Source organism: Gekko japonicus, unplaced genomic scaffold (assembly GCF_001447785.1).
Source record: "Gekko japonicus isolate JY-2015 unplaced genomic scaffold, Gekko_japonicus_V1.1 scaffold129, whole genome shotgun sequence".
Classification (NCBI taxonomy): Eukaryota; Metazoa; Chordata; class Lepidosauria; order Squamata; family Gekkonidae; genus Gekko; species Gekko japonicus.
Genome location: NW_015168049.1, coordinates 697677 through 717721, shown reverse-complemented (window position 1 = coordinate 717721; position 20045 = coordinate 697677).

Below are 20045 nucleotides of genomic sequence, written 5' to 3'. Positions count from 1 at the left end.
TAGGGTTGCCAGCTCTGCGTTGGGAAGTACCTGGAAATTCTGGGTAGGGACTGAGGAGGGCGGGGTTCAGGGAGGGGAGGGACTTCAGCAGGACAGCAGGAGAGACTGGCCCTTTTCAGACTGCCTATCTATTCTGCTTCAGGAACTGTTTGCTAACGGAATATTTCTGTCATTTTATACAGATCCGTTTTAGTAACCGGCTGCTGACGGATTATATTTACCTGTTCAGACAATCCCGCTTGGGTTCCATTCAGGAGACAGGCCTGAGGCGTTCTAGTTAAAACCGGCTTTCTTCCATTCGCAGTTCCGTCTTCCATTTCTCAGTCGCTATGGGGTGCTGTATGAAATGCCCCAATGCCATGGAGTCTATCCTCCAGAGCAGCCATTTTCTCCAGGGGAACTGATCTTGGCTGTCTGGAGATCAATTGCAATAGTGGGAGATCTCCAGGTGACACCAGGAGGATGGCAACCCTACATTCCTTCAAGGACCTCAGGGTGGCACACATGGTCTCACCTCCCCCTTTTCTCCTCACAAGAATCCTGTGAGGTAATTTAGGTTGAAGGACAGTGGTTGTCCCAGGATTACCTACTGAGGCTCATGCCTGAGGGGGTATTTGAACCCTGGTTTCCCAAGGCCTCATCTGGCACTGGCATCGCTACATGATAATGAATCACAGTGAAAGAAAGTACAGATAATGAATATAGAAGAGATGCTGTTAAAACTAGGGAATCCTAATTTCAAACCCCTAGTCAGTCAGCTTTATTTTATTCCCTCTCTCTCTCAAACTAACCTACCTCACAGGAGGTTCTGAGTCTAAACCAAGGGAGAGAAGGAAGGGGTACAGTGTGCATCATGAATCAATAAAACATGGATGGAAAATAAGGCTGTACCCCCCCAAAAAATGGATTCGGTTCTTATGCCATTTAAACAATTGTCCAGTTCTTGAATATCATAATGGAAGGAGGAACCAGGTCCAATAGTGGTGGCCTTTGATTTCAAATAGAAACACGTTTCTACCTTTAACACTCCCTAATATAACTGGGATGAGATTATCGGGGATCCCTGCACATGTAGAATCAGAAAGCCCTCCGAAAGGCACTGGGGCAGTGCAGTGACTGGAAGGAAATGGAAATGCTGTACACATAGACTTATTTATTTAGACTTCTATCCCACCCTCCCCTGCACCGCAAGGCTCAGTGCAGGTGACGACACATTAAAACAATATCATAATTACTTATTTATTTATTTATATAAATATTTTTACCCCGCCCTACCCCGCAAGCGGGCTCAGGGCGGCTTACAAGGGGCATAAGCCCATACATAAAACCAATAAAACCGTAACATTTATAACAACAGTACAATTCAACAATAAACAATAAAGTGCTTCTATTTCACAAGATGGTCTTAGTTGTTCTTATGATGACTTTCAGCAGCCCTCAGTTTGGGGTGTCGCTGTCTACTAGAAAGTCCGAACTCGGCCGTTGTTCTTATTGCCAGGTAGTTCTTATACCTCCAAATTACTCGGGGCTTTCCTGACCCTGATGGTATTACCACCGTTGGTAGTGGTGGCAGTAGCGGCGGCCCCTACGTATAAGCCTGGCGGAAGACTAATCAAGGACAGAAATCAGATGGCAACATAGGCACTAATACAGTTTATCTAGGTGAGGTTGTGCAAGCTGTGTGTTTGTGAAAAGCAAGAAGAAGAAGAATTGTTTTTTATGCCCCACTTTTCACTACTCGAAGGAGTCTCAGAGTGGAATTGTGGCTGACCCAAGGTCACACCAGTAGCTGCATGTGGAGGAGTGGGGAATCAAACCTGGTTCTCCCAGATTAGAGCCCACCACTCTTAACTACTCTAGCTCTCTGGTACACAGTGCAATGAGTGGCAGAGGGGAGAGACTGGGGGAGGCCAAATTTGATGGGAACTTCGCTGCTTCAGCTGTATGCCTGGTGGAACATTTCTGTTTTACAGGCCTTGCAGAACTGCATCAGGTTCCACAGGGCCTGGATCTCATCTGGATGAGTGTTCCAACAGGCTGGGGCCAGAGTTGAAAAGGCTCTGGCCCGGGTTAAGGCTGAGGATCACCAGGGGCATACCAGGAGAGATGGTCCTGAAGATAGGTTGGTCCCACTTGTGTAGGGCTTTGAAAGTTAGAACCAAAACCTTGAATCTGATCTGGTATTCAACTTTGAACCAGGACACCTGGTGGCGCACTGGTTGTAAGAACATAACATAAGAACATAAGAGAAGCCAATGTTGGATCAGGCCAATGGCCCATCCAGTCCAACACTCTGTCACACAGTGGCCAAAAATACCAGGTGCCATCAGGAGGTCCACCAGTGGGGCCAGGACATTAGAAGCCCTTCCACTGTTGTCCCCCCCCCCCAAGCACCAAGAAGACAGAGCATCACTTGCCCCAGAGTCCCTATCTATACCTTGTGGCTAATAGCTACCAATGGACCTCTGCTCCATATGCTTATCTAATTGCCTCTTGAAGCCATGCATGCTTGTAGCCACTGCCACCTCCTGTGGCAGTGAATTCCATGTGTTAATCACTCTTTGGGTGAAGGTTGTATGTGGGCTCTAGGTGGAGTGCTTGTAATCTGGTTGTAATGCCAACCAGATGAGCATATTTGACAGGAATATGAGCTACCTGTTCCAGTAGGATGTCATCCATGCAGCACACAGGGTTGCCAAGTTCCCACCGAGGGGAGGGGAATGTCATGTCTCCAGCAAGTTCTTCCTGCTCAGCAGGGCAGCAGAAGAAGAATGAGTGTTCTACCATGCTGAGATCACTTCCAGTGTGACTAGAAGTGACACCAGCTCATCACTGGCAACACTCTAGCATTCAGCTAAAACCCTATGGTTTGGGGCTGAATGTCGTTGCCAGCTTCAGGTTGGGAAACTGCCCCTCCGCAATCCTCGCCACACATATTAGTTGTGACAGGTTCTCCCCTCACTGCCCCTCCCATATTCCACTACCCAAGGAAGTAGAGCAAGATGACGATGCAGGAGGAATGTTTTCAGACTGGATGTTTTCCAGTTGCTTCCAAATATCAGATATAATTGAGATTTGGAACAGCTGCTACATCTACAATGGAGGCTGGTTAATAAATTGCTGATCAACCCTGCTCTTCTGGGGTGGAGGGACTGACTTAAAATTATACATGGGTTGAAGAGAGTTGACAAAGAGAATTTTTTCTTCCTCTCCCAAATTACCAGAACTCGAGGTCATCCAATGACGTTGATGCACAGTAGACTCAGGATGGACAAAAGGAAACAGTTCTTCATACAGAGAGTGATTAAAATGTGGAGTTCACTGCCAGAGGATGCAGTGATGGCCACAGGCATAGCCTGCTTTGAAAGGGGATTAGAGAGATTAATGGAAGATAGGTCTATCAGTGGCTACTAGCCATGGTGACTGAGGGGAACCTCCACTTTCAGAGGCACTAAGCCTCTGAATTCCAGAGCCAGGAGGCAACATCAGGGGAAGGCCTTGGCCTCTAAGCCCTGTTGTTGGCCCACCAGAGGAACTGGTTGGCCACTGTGTGAGACAGGCTGCTGGACTAGATGGATCATTGGTCTGAACCAGCAGGGCTCTTCTTATGTTCTTATGAGTTGGCAACCTTACCTCCACCCCAGGAGAGCAGGACTGATGAGCAACAAGCCTCTCCAAACTTCCCTGCATGTAAGGAAAGTTTGTGGAATGAGCTTTCAGCACTCTATAAAACTCTATAGAAGAGGAGCCTGGCTGTAACATCACTTCCAGCAAAAAAACCAAAAGTGACACCACAGCTATCTGTGATGTTCTAGGAATCCCCCAAAACTGTATGGTGAAGATCACAGAAATCTGGGGATTTCCTAGAGGGTTGTGAGAGGTGGCTGTGGGTTTTTTTATCAGAATTGAGATCGTGATGCATGTGATGCTGGGTCCCCTCCTCCCAATTTTCCTCCTGTTTCCTAGAGAAAAGCAGTGGGAGGGTTGCACCAGAGTTTGTCACCACCTGGAGGTTGGTAGTCCTATCAGGTGCTGAGCTGCAATCGTACCACTTGCTCTGTCAAGGAGAGGAATTACACATATGTACATATGTCATTGCCTTATACTGAATCAGACCCTTGGTCCATCAAAGTCAGTATTGTCTGCTCAGACTGGCAGAGGCTCTTCAGGAGCTCAGGTAGAGAGGTCTTTCACATCACCTGATCACATCACTGGAGATGCCAGGGATTGAATCTGGGACCTTCTGCATGCCAAGCAGATGCTGTACTACTGAGCCACAGCTCTCCCTCAGACAGACGCTATCCCAAAAGGCAACCATTTTTTGGTGGCATCACGGCCACAGTGGCCAATTTAGCATTTCATACAAATTAAAGACCAGAGTACTGAAGTTCGAAACAGACTTCAGTGTACTTAGAAGGGTGGGACTCTACTTAGAATGGCACTGCTGTAATGTTCCCTCTCTTCCCTTGTCTTCCGGCCCTTATACCACTGTTGCTATTCCTTTTGCAGGCTCATTTATTCCCCCACCCCCTAAATTTCCTGACCTTGGATAGCCCAGGCTATCCCAGTCTCACCAGATCTCAGAAGCTAAGCAGAGTCAGCTCTGGTCAGTATTTGGATGGGAGACCCATCAAGGAAGTCCAGGGTCATGACACGGAGCCAGGCAATGGCAAACCATGCCTGAATATCTCTTGCCTTGAAAACCCCACGGGGTCGCCATGAATCAGCTATGTAAAGGTAAAGGTTCCCTTGCTCGAAAGCCAGTCGAATCCGACTCTAGGGTTGCGGTGCTCATCTCCGTTTCAAAGCCAAAGAGCCAGCGCTGTCCGAAGACGTTTCCGTGGTCATGTGGCCGGCATAACTTAACACCAAGGGGCACGGAACGCTGTTACCTTCCCACCGAAATGGTACCTATTTATCTACTTGCAATTTCTTGCTTTCGAACTGCTCGGTTGGCAGGAGCTGGAACTAGAGACGGGAGCTCACTCCATCATGTGGCACTCGAGTCTCGAACTGCTGAACTACTGACCTTCCACAGCCTGCAGTTCAGCATCTTGACCCCTTGAGCCACTGCACCTCCAAATCAGCTATGACTTGATGGTAAAAAAAAGAAAAAGTTTCCTTCTCCCTGTTCTATCTTTGTGCCTCTCAACCTACCACCTATTCAGAACATCTCCTAATCCCCACCCATGCACTACTACAAGGAGAATAGAAGTCCAGAGGTCAAAAATGAGGAAAGACCTTGAGAGCATGAGGGGATGGCAGTTGGAAAGTTCCAGTTGCCAAGCCTTGCATAATGTTACTAAGCATTAAAGATGGATGAGTAAGAGAACTCGGAGATGGATAATAGAAGCAGGTGCGCCGCGTCTTACCTTTGTGCTGGCCACCTTTGCATATGGATGAGGACAGAATTCACAATAGATGTCAGCTTCATTACAGAATTCGGTAGAAAAAAAAGAAAGAAAGAGCTGGAACAGAGCACATTGTTATTTACTAAAAGGGGGGTGGGCAGGCGGGCTGTGATTTCCCCGCCAGGATCTTATCAACATCTTTAAAATTTCAACATAGTAAGTGAAATTGAAGTACTTGTGTATATCAAAGCCCTTGGGACTGGGCTTTAAAGTAGTTTTGATGATTAAGAGGACTCAATTAGATGCCACACAGGACAAGGACATTGATGGCTGTGCCCATAGATCCATTCCGTAAAGCCAGGCAAGCAAATGTTCTCCCTCCCTCCCTCCCTCCCTCCCTCCCTCCCCCCGCCCCCCCCTTCCTTTTGAAGTCCTTTCTCTGCTGAACTTTATTTCCTGGGCTGTGTTTATCCATCATTTGGGATACCAGAGATCCTTTGATTAGAGCTGGCAAGCATGGCTGTCTCTTGTACTTGATGGAGAAGAAGATTCATTGCTTAGAAGTATAACAAGGACTCCTATTAAAGGAAGTGACCTTTGGTGCATCTAATGATGTAGGATGAAAATGACTTCTCCGTAAAGATTCCTATGGTGCACTTAATGGCACAGCTCTGCTCCCATACCAAGCAGGCAAAGGGCCAGGCAAGGGAGGTGAAAAAAGACCCTGATGACCAATTTTTCATGACTACTGCTATAGGGTATCTTTGTCTTACTTTAAGGACCCTTAGATTTTTATTAGGGGTTTGGGATCAGATCATTTTTTTAAAGAAATATGGAGACGAATCTGCTCAAGATTAGCTATGGGAAGGAATTTGTAAGACTTCCAAAACCATAAAGAGAGAGTTTAACAACATTGCCAGAAAAAGCACCAGTATTTTTTTTGTGTGTGAACCTTTCCCAATTCTTTACAATCAGAAAAGTTTCCAGAGAAAAAAATGGCAAAACATTCCTGTTTAGATGATACTTGCCATGTATATTGTGTTCTGGCTTGGATTAGTTTATATTAAAATTTCATTTCAATTTGAAAGATTAGTGGCTGGATACACGCATTACCTGCCTAGAATGTTAGAAATAGGGTGGCTGGATGCTAAAAAGCAACAGGATATTTGAGGCATTGTGTGAAAACCATGACGATTCTGTTCCATATAAAATCCTATTGTTTGTTCCATCCAATTATGTAGAAGCTACGTGAGAGGAAAGGCAGTGATTCAGGACTTGAGATCTCTGATGTCTTAAGAACGTAAGAGAGGCCAATGTTGGATCAGGCCAATGGCTCATCCAGCCCAACACTCTGTCACACAGTGGCCAAAAATACCAGGTGCCACAGAGGTCCAGCAGTGGGGGCAGGACACTAGAAACCCTCCCACTTTTGCCCCCCAAGCACCAAGAATACTTTGCATCACTTGCCCCAGCCTTTGAGTTCCTATCAATAGCTTGAGGCTAATATCCACTGAGGACCTCTGCTCCATATGTTTATCTAATTCCCGCTTGAAACTGTCCATGCTTGTAGCCGCCACCACCTCCTGTGGCAGTGAATTCCATGTGTTTATTATACCCCCCTTCACTACCTGAAGGAGTCTCAGAGCGGCTTACAATCCCTTTCCTTTCCCCTAACCAAAACAGACACCCTGTGAGCAATGCTCCCTCTAAGCTGCGGAGTCTTGTGAGCAAAAATTCTACTTTGTGAGCAACTGGTAGTGAGCAAGCAATTTGGCTACTGCATAAATTAGTTTGCTCTGGAGCCGTCCTTCCTGAGCGAAGACAAAAATGTGTGAGCTGGAGGCTAAAAAACTGTGAGCTAGCTCACACTAACTCAGCTTAGAGGGAACTCTGCCTGTGAGGTAGGTGGGGCTGAGAGAGCTCTTTCGAGAACTGTCCTTGAGAAAACTTGTGACTGACCCAAGGTCACACCAGCAACTGCCTGTGGAGGAGTGGAGAATCAGACCCGGTTCTCCCAGATCATAGTCTGCGCTCCTAACTACTACACCAAGCTGGCTCTCTATTTGGATATGGTTCTGCCCCCCCCCCCACCCGGCAATATTGGGCCAGGCTTGAAACTTGCAACTCCAAACTTGTTACTCAACTCTTCTTGTTACCCCCCCCCCATGGGTGTAAGCTAACTTTATAGGGAAACTGGACCACTTACCTTCTGACCAGTGTAAGCCAATCAAGAATGTGATCCAAAAGATGATTCTCAAAGAAGAGCAGGACCCCCCACTCCCATCTGAGTGTAACTAAATCAAATTACTTTGACATTCAAAGGTACAACCTCACACTTTGCATCTTGGCCTGGAAATAGACTGATAAGCACTTGACATGGAACTCTTCCAATGTTATTCTTTACGCTTGGATGGCACATCAGGAAATAGGCTATCACCTTAAATTTATGACAGGGCCAAATGCTGATGTTAAAACTGTCAGATTTATTGATATCGAAGTGACCATCTCTCTTGACAATACCAGCCTGGGGATTAAGCACCTTTTCTTTCTAAACTGCAGCTCTGCCAGTTGATCACTCCTTTGTTATGTAGATAAAACACAATGACCAGCTGATGAAGAAGAAGGTTGGTTATTATACCCCACATTTCTCTATCTTCAGGAGTCTCAAAGGGGATTACAATAATCTTCCTTTCCTCTCCTCACAACAGGCATGAGGTAGATCAAGATGGGTAGCCAAGTTAAACTGTAGCAGTAGAAACGAGCAAGAGTCCAGTAGCACCTTAAAGACAAACAACATTTGCAGTAGGGTGTGAAGAAATGCATTTTTTTTTCCTCTGGAGGTTTGAAATGAGCAAAACCTCCACTCTGAGTTTTAAAAGCTGTTTTCTCTCTCTGGGTAGAGAACAGATAGGGATGAGAAAGTCAGTTCAGTTGCTTTCCAGACATACCTCAGCCCACCTTCATACAAATGTGAATAGATGTAGCAGAAGAGATAATGGGTGGGTCAAGCTCTCCCACTTCTCCAAGCAGGGAACAGAGATTTGGAGGACTTTAGACTAGAAAGGCTACAGGAATAATCTCAATACTCTCCAGGAAGAAGCTCCAGGATATGCTTCTTTGACCTGGCCTGGTCAGTGGGTGGGGGAAAGAGACGTAATAAAACTCAGGGGAGCAAGGAGGAAGGCCTCTTTCATGCTGGGTCCATCAGGGCAGATAGAACTCTTAACTGAGGTCTGGAGGAAGCAGCCATTAAACCATGTGCTGCCCCAGAGAGCTACAGAAAGCTTCAAGGTAATTGTAGCTCTGTAGAGAACTATAACTTCCCAAGCTTTAGGAGCTGTTCTATTTTAATATCTGATAGGGAATGTACAGAGAGAGGGAGGGAGGATTTGCCTTTTAACCATTTCTTTTGAATCCCCAGCTCACTCTGGTGCTGTGCTAAAAGTATGCTTGTGTCATGGATGCTGATGAGGGGACGTTGCCAGCTTCAGCAGAACCCAAAGCTGGCCTCTCTGAAGCTTCAGAGATCAGCAATTTGCCATCACTGCCTGCATTAGCACCTGGCTCAGCAATAGCTGATGAGGAGCAGCTACAGGCGGAAAGCCCTTCTGACTCGCCCCCACAAGTTGCTCGCTTATGAGACCGACTCCATCAGGACTTGGCGACCAGGCGATGTGCAGCTTGTTTGCAGAGCAGACGGTCAGTTAGCCCTGAGTTTTTACAGATGCTTGGCTGCTGGTGCCAGTGCACTAATTGGAAACAGCAGCAGAGGGCTATTTAGCTTCAGGATCTAGGCTGGCTCCTTTGTGGAAGCAAACTCAGCAACTCTGCAACGCCTCGCATCTACTCCGCCTTCTGTCCCCAGACTTCGTTCCTGCTCGTCTCCTCCAGCTTCTGACTCTGGCTTTGAATGATGTTCCTCCAGTTTGTGTTTTGGACTTTCTTTCTTGATTCCTGCTCTGCTCCTCTTGGCTTAAGACCCCGGACTGAACTTGGACTTCCCTCTGCCTGCACCCCAGCCATTGACAGCTTGTGAACATCTTCTTTTTAATAAATACTTTATGACTTTGGATGCTGGTAGTGGTTCTCTGTATCACATAGACCTCCACTATCTTGGGCATGCTATTTTAAAAGGAGCGCTGGAGAGAAGACAGGCTGTTGGCAAGTGACTATTCTTCCAAGGGTACACAAGGCAGTAGACTGTCCCCATGGTGACTGGGCACTGGGCTGTGGTAGACACAGAGGCAAGGCCTCAGAACTTGGAAGGAAAGCTAGGAGCCCTGACCCTGCCAGTGGGCAGTTTCTACAAGATTCAAGGTGGTGGTGGCAAGTTACCGGAGAGAGAGAAAAGCCTCTCCAGATGTTGAGAAAAACCTCGGAGGGCAAGATGGAATAGGGCCTGCAGGGTATGAGCTCGTGAAGGTAAAGGTTTCCCTTGTTCAAAAGCCAGTCGAATCCGACTCCAGCGGGTGGGGCTCATCTCCGTTTCCAAGCCAAAGAGCCAGCGCTGTGCGAAGACATTTCCATGGTCATTTGGCCGGCATGACTAAACGCCAAGGCACATGGAACACTGTTACCTTCCCACCAAAGTGGTACCTATTTATTTACTTGCAATTTCTTGCTTTCGAGCTGCTAGGTTGGCAGGAGCTGGGGTCAGAGACAGGAGCTCACTCTGTCAAGTGGCACTAGGGTCTCAAACTGCCAAACTACAGACCTTCCAGTCTGCAGCTCAGCATCTTCTAACCTCATACCCTGCCACAAATTTAAGGTGCTACTGGACTCATGCTCTTTTCTACTGCTTTTGAGCTAGGTAGGGATGAGAGCATTCTGAGAAAAATGTGACTAGCCCAAGGTCACCCAGCAGGCTTCATGTGGAGAATCAAGATTGGCTGTCCAGATTAGAGTCTATCACTCTTAAACACTGCACCATGCTGATGTCTCTTTCATGGTAGTTATTTAGGAGAGAAGTGCCCAAGACTACAGGAAGGGAAGGAATTCATGAGTTCAGAGTTGCCTGGTTGACAGGAAACAATTTTGTATTTAGTTTGTAAATAATTTGCTGTCAGCTGCAAATTTGGCTACCTCATTGCTTCACCTAATTCTAGGTAATTTACTAACACCCTAGACAGTACAAATCATTGAGGTCTCCCTTATTAACTCTAATCTGGGAGAACCTGGTTTGATTCCCCACTCCTCCACTTGCACCTGGCTGGATGACCTTGGGAAAGCCGTAGCTCTGATAAGAGCTGTCCTTGAAAAAGAGCAGTTTCTGTCAGAGCTCTCTCAGCCCCACCTACCTCACAGGGTGTCTGTTGTGGGGAGGGGAAGGGAAAGGAGTTTGTAAGCTGCTCTGAGACACCTTTGGGTAGTGAAGGGCGGGATATACAATCTCTTCTTCTTCTTCTCTCCAATGTGTAAAACTATCTATTTATTTCTTCCCTCTGTTCCCTAATTTTTAACCAGCCTCCAGTCTCCTCTTATCACACAGTTGCTAAGTTTTCAGACCCTACAATCCTAAAATCATTCTTCTGGGAGCAAATACCATTGAATAAAATAGGATTTCATTTTGAGTGTGTTAAGGTTTCTTGCCTTCTAGAAGGGGAATTTACTATCTTTTTAGAATTCTTTGAACAGTCAGCAAGTATGTAGGTATTGAAAACTATTGTTCCGGGTTCTTTTTCTTACCCTGCAACTCTCCGGCTGAACAAGCCTATGTTACGCTGGTGCCTTAGAATACCTGCCAATGTATCTTTAATGCAAACCACCGGGAAAAAAAGTAACTTTGTACACATAAAGTATTAGACAAAAAATTGTGTCCTTAAAATGAATTAGTATTTTCTTTTACAGTCCTTTTCCACAAAAGTTATTGATCATTCCCTTTTTGTCTCTGAACACAGTCACAAATAAAGCAGCTATGGATCGCCTAGCTTGCCGTCCGTTTCTTCTGACTTCTTCAGGCCACTGTCTCAGTGGTGGAGCTGTGAATACCTACTGATGCTTACAAACAAATTCCATGCTATATACAATAAATAATGTATACATGATTAAAATACAGTTATGGACACCAGAGAATCTTACCCCCCAAAGCTCTAGAAGTTAACACTGACTTAGCAGTCTTGCTTCAGTTCGGCTCTCCTGCTGGGCTCTGATCACTAACTGAAAACATCACACTAAATCTTTCCCCAGTTTCCATGACTGTTCACAGCTGTACAAATACTTAAAGCGACAGTGTAATAATAATATGTATATGAATTCTTCAGGCTGTTGTCTCAATGGTAAAGCTATAATTACATGTTGATACTCAAAAACTATTTCATACCATATGCAATAAATCATATGTACATATTCAGAGTACAATCATGAATCACAGAATCATAGAATGTTAGAGTTGGAAGGGACCTTGCAGGTCATCTAGTCCAACCCCCTGCACTCTGCAGGAGCATAGCCAAAAGATAGCCCTACGACATACCCGAAAGATGGTTGTCCAGCCTCCGCTTAAAAACGTCCAGTGAAGGCGCATCCACCACCTCCCGAGGCAGTCTGTTCCACTGCTCAACCATGCTTACAGTTAGAAAGTTTCTCCTGATATTTAGCCCATAACGACTCCCTTGTAATTTCCACCCATTAGATCTACTCTTGCAATCCAGAGCAAGAGAGAATAGATCCGCTCCATCTTCTACATGTTGTTGTTGCTGTTGTTCAGTTGCACAGTCGAGTCCGACTCTTCGCGACCCCATGGACCAGCTCCCGTCAGGCCCTCCTGTCTTCCGCCGTCCTCTGAAGTTGGCTCAATTTCATGTTCGTTGCATCGATGACACTGTCTAACCATCTCAACCTTTGCTGTCCCCGTCTTCTTTGACCTTCTTTGACCTTCTACATGACAGCCCTTCAAAAACTTGAAGACTGCAATCATGTCCCCTCTAAGCCTTCTCTTTCCCAGGCTAAACATACCCAATTCTTTCAGCCTTTCCTCATAAGACTTGGATTCAAACCCTCTCACCATCCTGGTTGCCCTCTTCTGGACATGCGCGAGCTTGTCAACATCCTTCCTAAAATGTGGTGCCCAAAACTGGACACAGTACTCCAGGTGAGACCTGACCATAGCAGAATAGACAGAATACAATCAAGGATTTTTACCCCAAAAGCTCTAGAAGCTAACTCTGACTTGGCAGTCTACCTTTCTTCAAAACAGCTCTCCTATAGGGCTCTAATACTGACTGAAAACATCTCATTGGATCCTCCCCAGTTTCCATGATTGTTCACAATTGTGCAGTACAATGTGACAATTATGTGTACATTCATAAAAATGAAGAAAAATCCATTGCCAAATTCAACTCTTTTGGATACATGGTTCCAAATCTGAATATGAAATAAGTCTCTTTCTGTAAGAGTAGTTTCTGAATATCCATTCTATTATGTTAGTAGATTTGTAATCTGTACAGTACAGTAAACCTAATTTCTTCAGCCATGTGGCCTACTTCAATATAGTGAGACACCATGGGTGCTTCTCTAATTTTGTTTTTTATCCCATTTTTATGTCCAGGCATTCTGGCCTTAATTGGTCTTGTAGTGGAACCAATATATAGTTTTTTTTAACATGGCCAGATGGCCAGATAGATTATGAAACTCGAACAACAGTTACTGAACAAATCTATTTTCCACTTAATATTGAGTTCCATACACTCAGATCTTGGCCCTTCTGTTACTAGCTGTAAATTGTAAGGAGGTAATCTTGTGGGATTTAATGAAATTTATTTAAAAGAATTTTATCACACTTTTCCCCAGTGGATCTTAAGGCCATGGTAATACCTCCTCCACTACTAAGACTAGTGGGAGTTGACAGTTTGCACATCAGGAAACATTACAGTTGTTATTTTATTTGTTTACCCTGCTTTTCTTGCCAGTGGGAGCTCATGGCAGCTTATAAAATCAACACCAAAATACCATTCAAGCAAACAGAAAAAACCAAAGAATATAATACTCCAGCATCCTGGGCTGAGCTAGACTGAGATCCACTGGCAACAGGCTACAAGCCATGAACCAAGAGCAAATGAATGAAAATCACCTTTTTAGCAGGAAGACTTAAACAAACAAAACTAGTACCAAAGCTGGGTGAAAGAACCAGCTACCACACATAAAACTCAGGGGGGGAGGGTCCTGAAACCTTCCCTTCCCAGCCTTCCCCTCCCTCTTCACCCTGAACATTTTCACGGATATATCTTTGAATCTGGATTCAAAGCCGTCTCCTTTGGCCGGAGGTGAGAACCCGGCGCTGCAAAACCCAAGGTTACATTTTTCGATCATGAAGAATGCAACACACAACCCTCCCACCCACCCCAAAAAAACGTGCTTGCCAAGTGAAATCGCAGGCCATCGCAGTGTCAAACAAACCTGTCATTAATTACCGAGAAGAATCTGTGTGCCTTTTCAATAATTTATAGCGCCGGATCTCGAGGAGCAAGATTCGACGCAATTACGGCAGGGATATTAAATTCCTAATGAGATGTGTGGCTCTAAATTTCCAGACACCTCGTCAAAGGCTACAGAAGGGCTTTATTTAATGATCAACAAGCCGATCCCTTGACAAGCAACAGAAAGCTCGCAAAGCTTCCCTTGAGTTGGGGGGCTCTCTTTATAGGGCAATTTAAAATGAAGCAGAGACCTGTTAATCTAATACACTTGATGCATGCAAGACACTTCCCTAAGAATTTTATCCCTGTGACAGGCATAGCTTACGAAAGAGCTGCTTTGTTTTAGCCTTTGAGGTTTAGTGAAGAGAAATGTATCTGTTCAGATAGGGCTTTTTTTTAACCTACAGCTTAATTGGCTTGGGTATTATATTAAATATAGGTATCTATATATGCTCTGGGTGAATTTCATTCGCTGTAAATGTCTCCCCCCCCCCCAACGTGTAAAATTGGATTTAAATTCTATTATCAAACATTTGCAATTGCCTTTTAGAGGAAATTGCTTTTATTTTTATAGTGTTTCTTTTCCTTATTAAAAAAAAGGAGGAAGATGTAGCTAATATTAATCACCTCATTCAGCTTTGTTTGAAACTGCCTTCTTCAGCCTTTGGTTTCTGTGGCATTTTGGCGATGCTGAGAATTTTGCCCCAGTTTTCAGCACTATAAGGACTGATGTGGAAACTACTTTGTAAAGGCTTAGCAATTCACAATGTGGCTCACGGGAGACAAGAAGCTACCAAATTCTAGTCCAAGAGGAACGCTTCTGCATATCAGCTTAACGGAGATGCTCCAGAGAGGTTTCAAGGTTTGTTCTCCTGGCAGCGAGAGGAACATTTGCATACCTGCAGCCCAATTACTCCAACAAGGAACGTATTCATTAATCCTTGTGCTGCACAGCGTCTGAACAGTTGCCTAAAGAGATCTCCCACACAATCAGAGAGAAACTTGAGTCTGTTTTTATTTTTAAATTCTGCTATCATACTTTTCTTTGATTTTGGCCAGAAGTTTCCTGTTTTAATTCACAAGAAACTAGGCTAGTTACCATGCATCCCTAAGCCGAGTTAGACTCTTCCAAGTCCATTAAAATCCAAACTCTTAAGAAAGTTTTTAGGACAGGGGCTGTATGAGCTATAGTATCTGATGCAGTTTTATTTTCCGGCATAAAATTCTCACAATGAAAGGACAAGGGCAACATCTTCCTTTTCATTTGGGATCCATTTGTGGATGACAATAATGTGACCAGGGATGCCAAGAACACGTTCAGCAGGAACACAATCAGCAGGTGAACGTTCCTCAAATCAAATCAAAATTAATCTCAAATGCAGCGTTGAGCAGCTTTGCACTGAGTGGTAGCCACTTATATTATAGGATGACGGCCAAGTCTAAGCACCAAAATCTCAAATGTCATTTTCTTTTCTGTTAGCCCTGTGCCTTTTGGAGGTGGCGCCAGTGGCAGATAGGCAGGCGGGCAGCAGATGCAATAAGCCAGTCTGCAATCCCTCAAATGGACACATCTAAACAGTTTGAATGTGGATAAACACCCTGTCAAATGATTAGTTCACTGTTTACAGCCAGGAAGCAGGATGCAAGCTGAATCGGTACTCAGACTTGTCCAAATCCCAGTCATGAGTTGAAGCTTTCCAGCACAGAGATTCTGGATCTGTATGAATAGCACTTTGCTATATTTGTGCCATACTTGTGAGATGTCCACTGAATGCAACCATGGCCATGAAGATAGCAGCCCCTGCTGCCTTCCCAACTGAATTTGTTCCATTGCACACTAGCCCTTCAACCCCCAGTTCCAGCATTATCACACAGATGGACTTCCAGACAGTTGCACTGTTGGCCACCTCTGTATGCTTACGTTTTTTTCTTGGTTCTTTGTTTCCAGGCCTTCTAAGCATGACAATCTCCCTCCCCCCCCCCTCCTTAGTGCTAGCCATGGGGATGTGTCTGATATCAAAGCAAGGATTGGTATAAGGCAGCTGATGTCACAAAGGTCCTTATGGCTCCATACAGCAGGGGGAAGCAGTGATATTCCCCCTACGCAGTTTCCTTAGAGGAAGGAGGCACTCTCTCAAATGAAAGACTGAAGCTTCCCCCACAGTGTAGAATATTAGCGTTTGCTGCTGCTGCGCTTTCTGATGATCTCTCTCCTTTCTTTGCCAGCAGAGGGATTCAGAAAGAAAAGGCCAGCAGATTAGCCTGGATTTGTGTACGGCATTATTACAGAAAATCCGAGAGGCCATACCAGCCCCATGCAAATAAATTAAAGCTAGATTTTTTTCCCCTGGTCTTGCTGCCAGAGAAGAGCTTGTTTCAGGTAACCATGATTACTTTAAACTGGCCGCACTGCTCGCCAAAAAGATTATCTTGCAAATAGCTACTGCTATGAAGAAATGAAATCTTTCTGCAGGTCATCCGGAGAACAAAGGTCTACTTGCGGAAAGCCAAGGTAAATGTGCATCGCTTTCTGTAAGCAGGGTCTTGCGATGTAATTTTTCCATCGTCCAGTGTGTCATGTTAATGCTTATGCTTTGTTGCAGTTCCGTTTTCAGATTCCCGGCGGGCTCCAGATTCCTACCATTCTAATCCTGTCGCATTGTCCATTGGATGCCCCACTCGGTTGATTGTGTTGATTCACTCTGTGTAATCTGCCTTGAGTCCCAGAGAGAAGGCAGAGTAGAAATGATATAAATGAACAAATAAAGCTATTGTTTCAGTGTATTCAATAGACAAGCTTGGATACTTTGGATGGTACAGCAACAGGCCCTCTGATGAAATAGCTGCAGAAACATTTATGGAGGAAAGCTACAGGGTGCTTTTTGCATTTCCCCCCTCCCCTCTTGCCCCCTCCACTGCTCCTTTGAGTCCAGGGAGCATGATCGAAGGCTGCAGGGAAAGGGGGGAGGCAGAGCTTCCTCTTGCACAACTCTGCTTGTGCTGATTAGGATCCAAGCCATTAAGTTGGCTCTCTAAGGTGCATCATCCTTAATGTCTGCAGTTAATTATTTCATTTCCTGAAGTTGCTTAGATCAATTTATTTCTCATAGTTTATTTGTTTAAAAGCTGCCTGAATGTATTTCAGAGCCCTCTTTAAGGCCTTTTGAGATGTTGTAAAGAACATTGACAAGGATCTGGGTGATTCATGTCAGACGAACCCACACGAACTAGGGTTGCCAGCCCCCAAGTGGGAGCAAGGGATCCCCCAATTTCATGGGCTACAGCCCACCACTGGCCAGCTGGCTGGTGGGGGAAAACCCACCTCCAACTGCCACGGCCAGGCACAATGTCCCAGCGTGATGACATCATAGAGTTTTGCCCCAAATACCAGAGTGTCACCGTGTGACATCCCTGGCGTGATGACATCACGTCTACATGCAACAATGTCACCCCCACCCCTCCCACTCCCAAGAAGCTCCCTCCCACCCCCTGCCAGCAGAAGAAAAGGACCTGGCAGCCTTACATGAAGCTGCCTTATATTAAATCAGACCAGTGGTCTATCAAGTTTAGCATTGTTTACTCCAAGGTCCCCCAACCTTTTTGAGCCTATGGGCACCTTTGGAGTTCTGACCCAGTGTGGTGGGTGTCACCACAAAATGGCTGCTACAGGCAATGGAGTCAAGCAGAAAATGGCTGCCACAGGAGACAAAGCCAAACAAAATGGTATAAGATGCAGAGCCAAACATAAAATGACTGCCACAGGAGACAGAGCCAACCACAAAATTTCAGGGAGTGAGGTCTAATAGTGACTCTTCAACATTTCAATAGTAACTCTAATAGTAACTCTTCAGCATTTCAGGCAGAGGCTCTGTTTCATAGGATGCCTTTTCAAATGAACACATTGTTTACAAAATATGTTTTTGCCTACACTTAATTTGTCTTCTGTCACTCAAAGCAATTTTAAAAAATTCTGTGCAGTCAATCAGCTCTCCAATGACCAGTCAGAAGCCTCTGGTGGGCAAAAGTCCCACTTGTCCCCCCACTTTGTGAAAACACTTGGTGGGCACCCCTGGTCTACCCTGACCAGCAGCAGTTCTTTGTTGTCTCGGGCAGTGGTCTTTCATGTCATCTGCTACCTGACTGTTGTAGCTGGAGATGCTGGGTATTAGAACCTAGTGCCTACTGCATCTAGAGTAGATGATCCACCCCTGAGCCACAGACCCTCTCTCAAAAAGCCTTTCTACTTGTTTGACCAGATGAGGTTCTTCGTTTTCTTCTTCTGGCTGTCAAAAAGAGGAGAAATGGCCAGTCCCACTTGGCTGTAACACTGGGGGACTGTTATGTTCGCTGACCGCCACCAGGCACCAGCGACTAATACCTGAGCTTGGTTCTCAGAGACAATAGGGACTAGGATCCTGAAACATCTAGTGGTCACCAATAGGAACTTTGGTGGGAAGTTTAAACCCTCCAATAGGACCTGTGGGTGGGCCCAGGGTACTGTATATAGTTGGCCAACCGGACGGTATTTGTGTGTTATGTTGTGTACTAGTAAACGTGCTGAGTATCACTCTGTTTCCTGATCATTCGATGCCCTGAACCCACTAAACAACAGGGACTATATAGGCACTCTTTACAATGAGTTAATTGTTTTCCTGAAGCAACAAGTTGTCTCACTTTAATTGTTATACAACAATCCTGCTGGCTTTCGATGCTCTGTTAATTTAGGCTTTTGCAAATGATAGGCCTCCTATCCATCTGCCGCAACCCATTCAGGTGGACTAATCCCACTGTAGGTTTGTCATTCAGTTTTAGCGAAAGGATTCTATCGGCATTTTAAACGTAGTCAATGCAGGTTAATAAAACCGTGTCAGCTGATCATTAAGGTGATGTAAGGTGGGAATAAAGTAAATGAGCTTCGTATGGATCTGCTGTAAAGGGAAATCAGATCCTTGATTTGGGCATTCATGGGCAACTTTCAAAATGGCAATGTTTTAAATACATCAGCTGCCTTCACTTCACCTAACATTTCTATAATGAATTTGGTTGTTGAGACAGCTGCAGGTGCACTGTAAGAGAAATCCTGGAAGCAGCCCTGCAAGGGAGATCATTGCTGCAGGTAGGGGCTGAGGGTGAGAGACTATAGATTCCATAAGGTCAGTGCCCTTCTAAGCTCTTTTTTTGTTTGTTTGTTTGCATTTTGTGACCGATTTCCCACAAGCAGCTGCACCGCACTCGCTCTTCCCTTCCCCTGATTGTATTCATCAATTTCCCACTACTTGCTGTGTGGCCGCATTTTGACCCGCAACATCCCCCGATTTTCCCTGTGTCTTCTCGATCTCAAAAAACAAGAATCTAGAAGACGCAGGGGAAATCGGGGGGATGCTGCAGGTCAAAATGTGGCCACACAGCAAGTAGTGGGTGTTAGATCGGACTAACAAAGACTCGGAGAGTGGTTTCAGCTCAGTGATTCAGCTTTATTGAAGTACTGAAGAAACACTCAAACGCATTCAAAACCAGAACAGATTAACATTGGGAGCTAGGCTCCTTTTAAACATTCCCGGTGTAACAGGCCGGATTAACCCCCCGGCCAGAGTAACCCCGGGGTTACTCTGGCCTAGCCTAGAATAACCCCGGAGGGGTTATTCTGGCCTAGGCTAGAGTAACCCCAGGTTAATCTGGCCGGCTGTAACAGGCCAGATTCACCCCCCTGGCCAGAGTAACCCCGGGGTTACTCTGGCCTAGGCTAGAATAACCCCCCCATTCACCCCCCGGCCAGAGTAAACCCGGGGTTACTCTGGCCTAGGCTAGAATAACCCCCCCAGGCCAGATTAACCCCCCAGACCTGCTTTCTGGGGCTGCTGTATTTTCCTACTAAGAGAGATACTTCCCCAATAACAATCGAACACTCAAACAATCTCTTAGTAAGCTTGTCAATGACCAAGGCAACAACTGGGACCAATTTATCCCTGGTGTTCTGTTTGCGTATCACAAATCTGTGCATGCCTCAACCAAGTGTACTCCATTTGAGGTCATGTATGGACGGAAGGCAAAGCTTCCTATGGACCTCAAGCCCTCAGAGGCTGACATTGTGGGCTCCATGCCCCTTTCAGATGAAGCTAACCCTGATGTACTGGATACACTGACAACCATTAATAAAAAGCTCCGTTCAACCGTCAGCACCAACATCCACTCTGCCCAGGAATACCAGGAGCGTGGCTTTGATCGTCGACACAACAGCAAGAAAGAAATCAGTGTAGTTTACATCAAGAATCAGCGCTGTTTT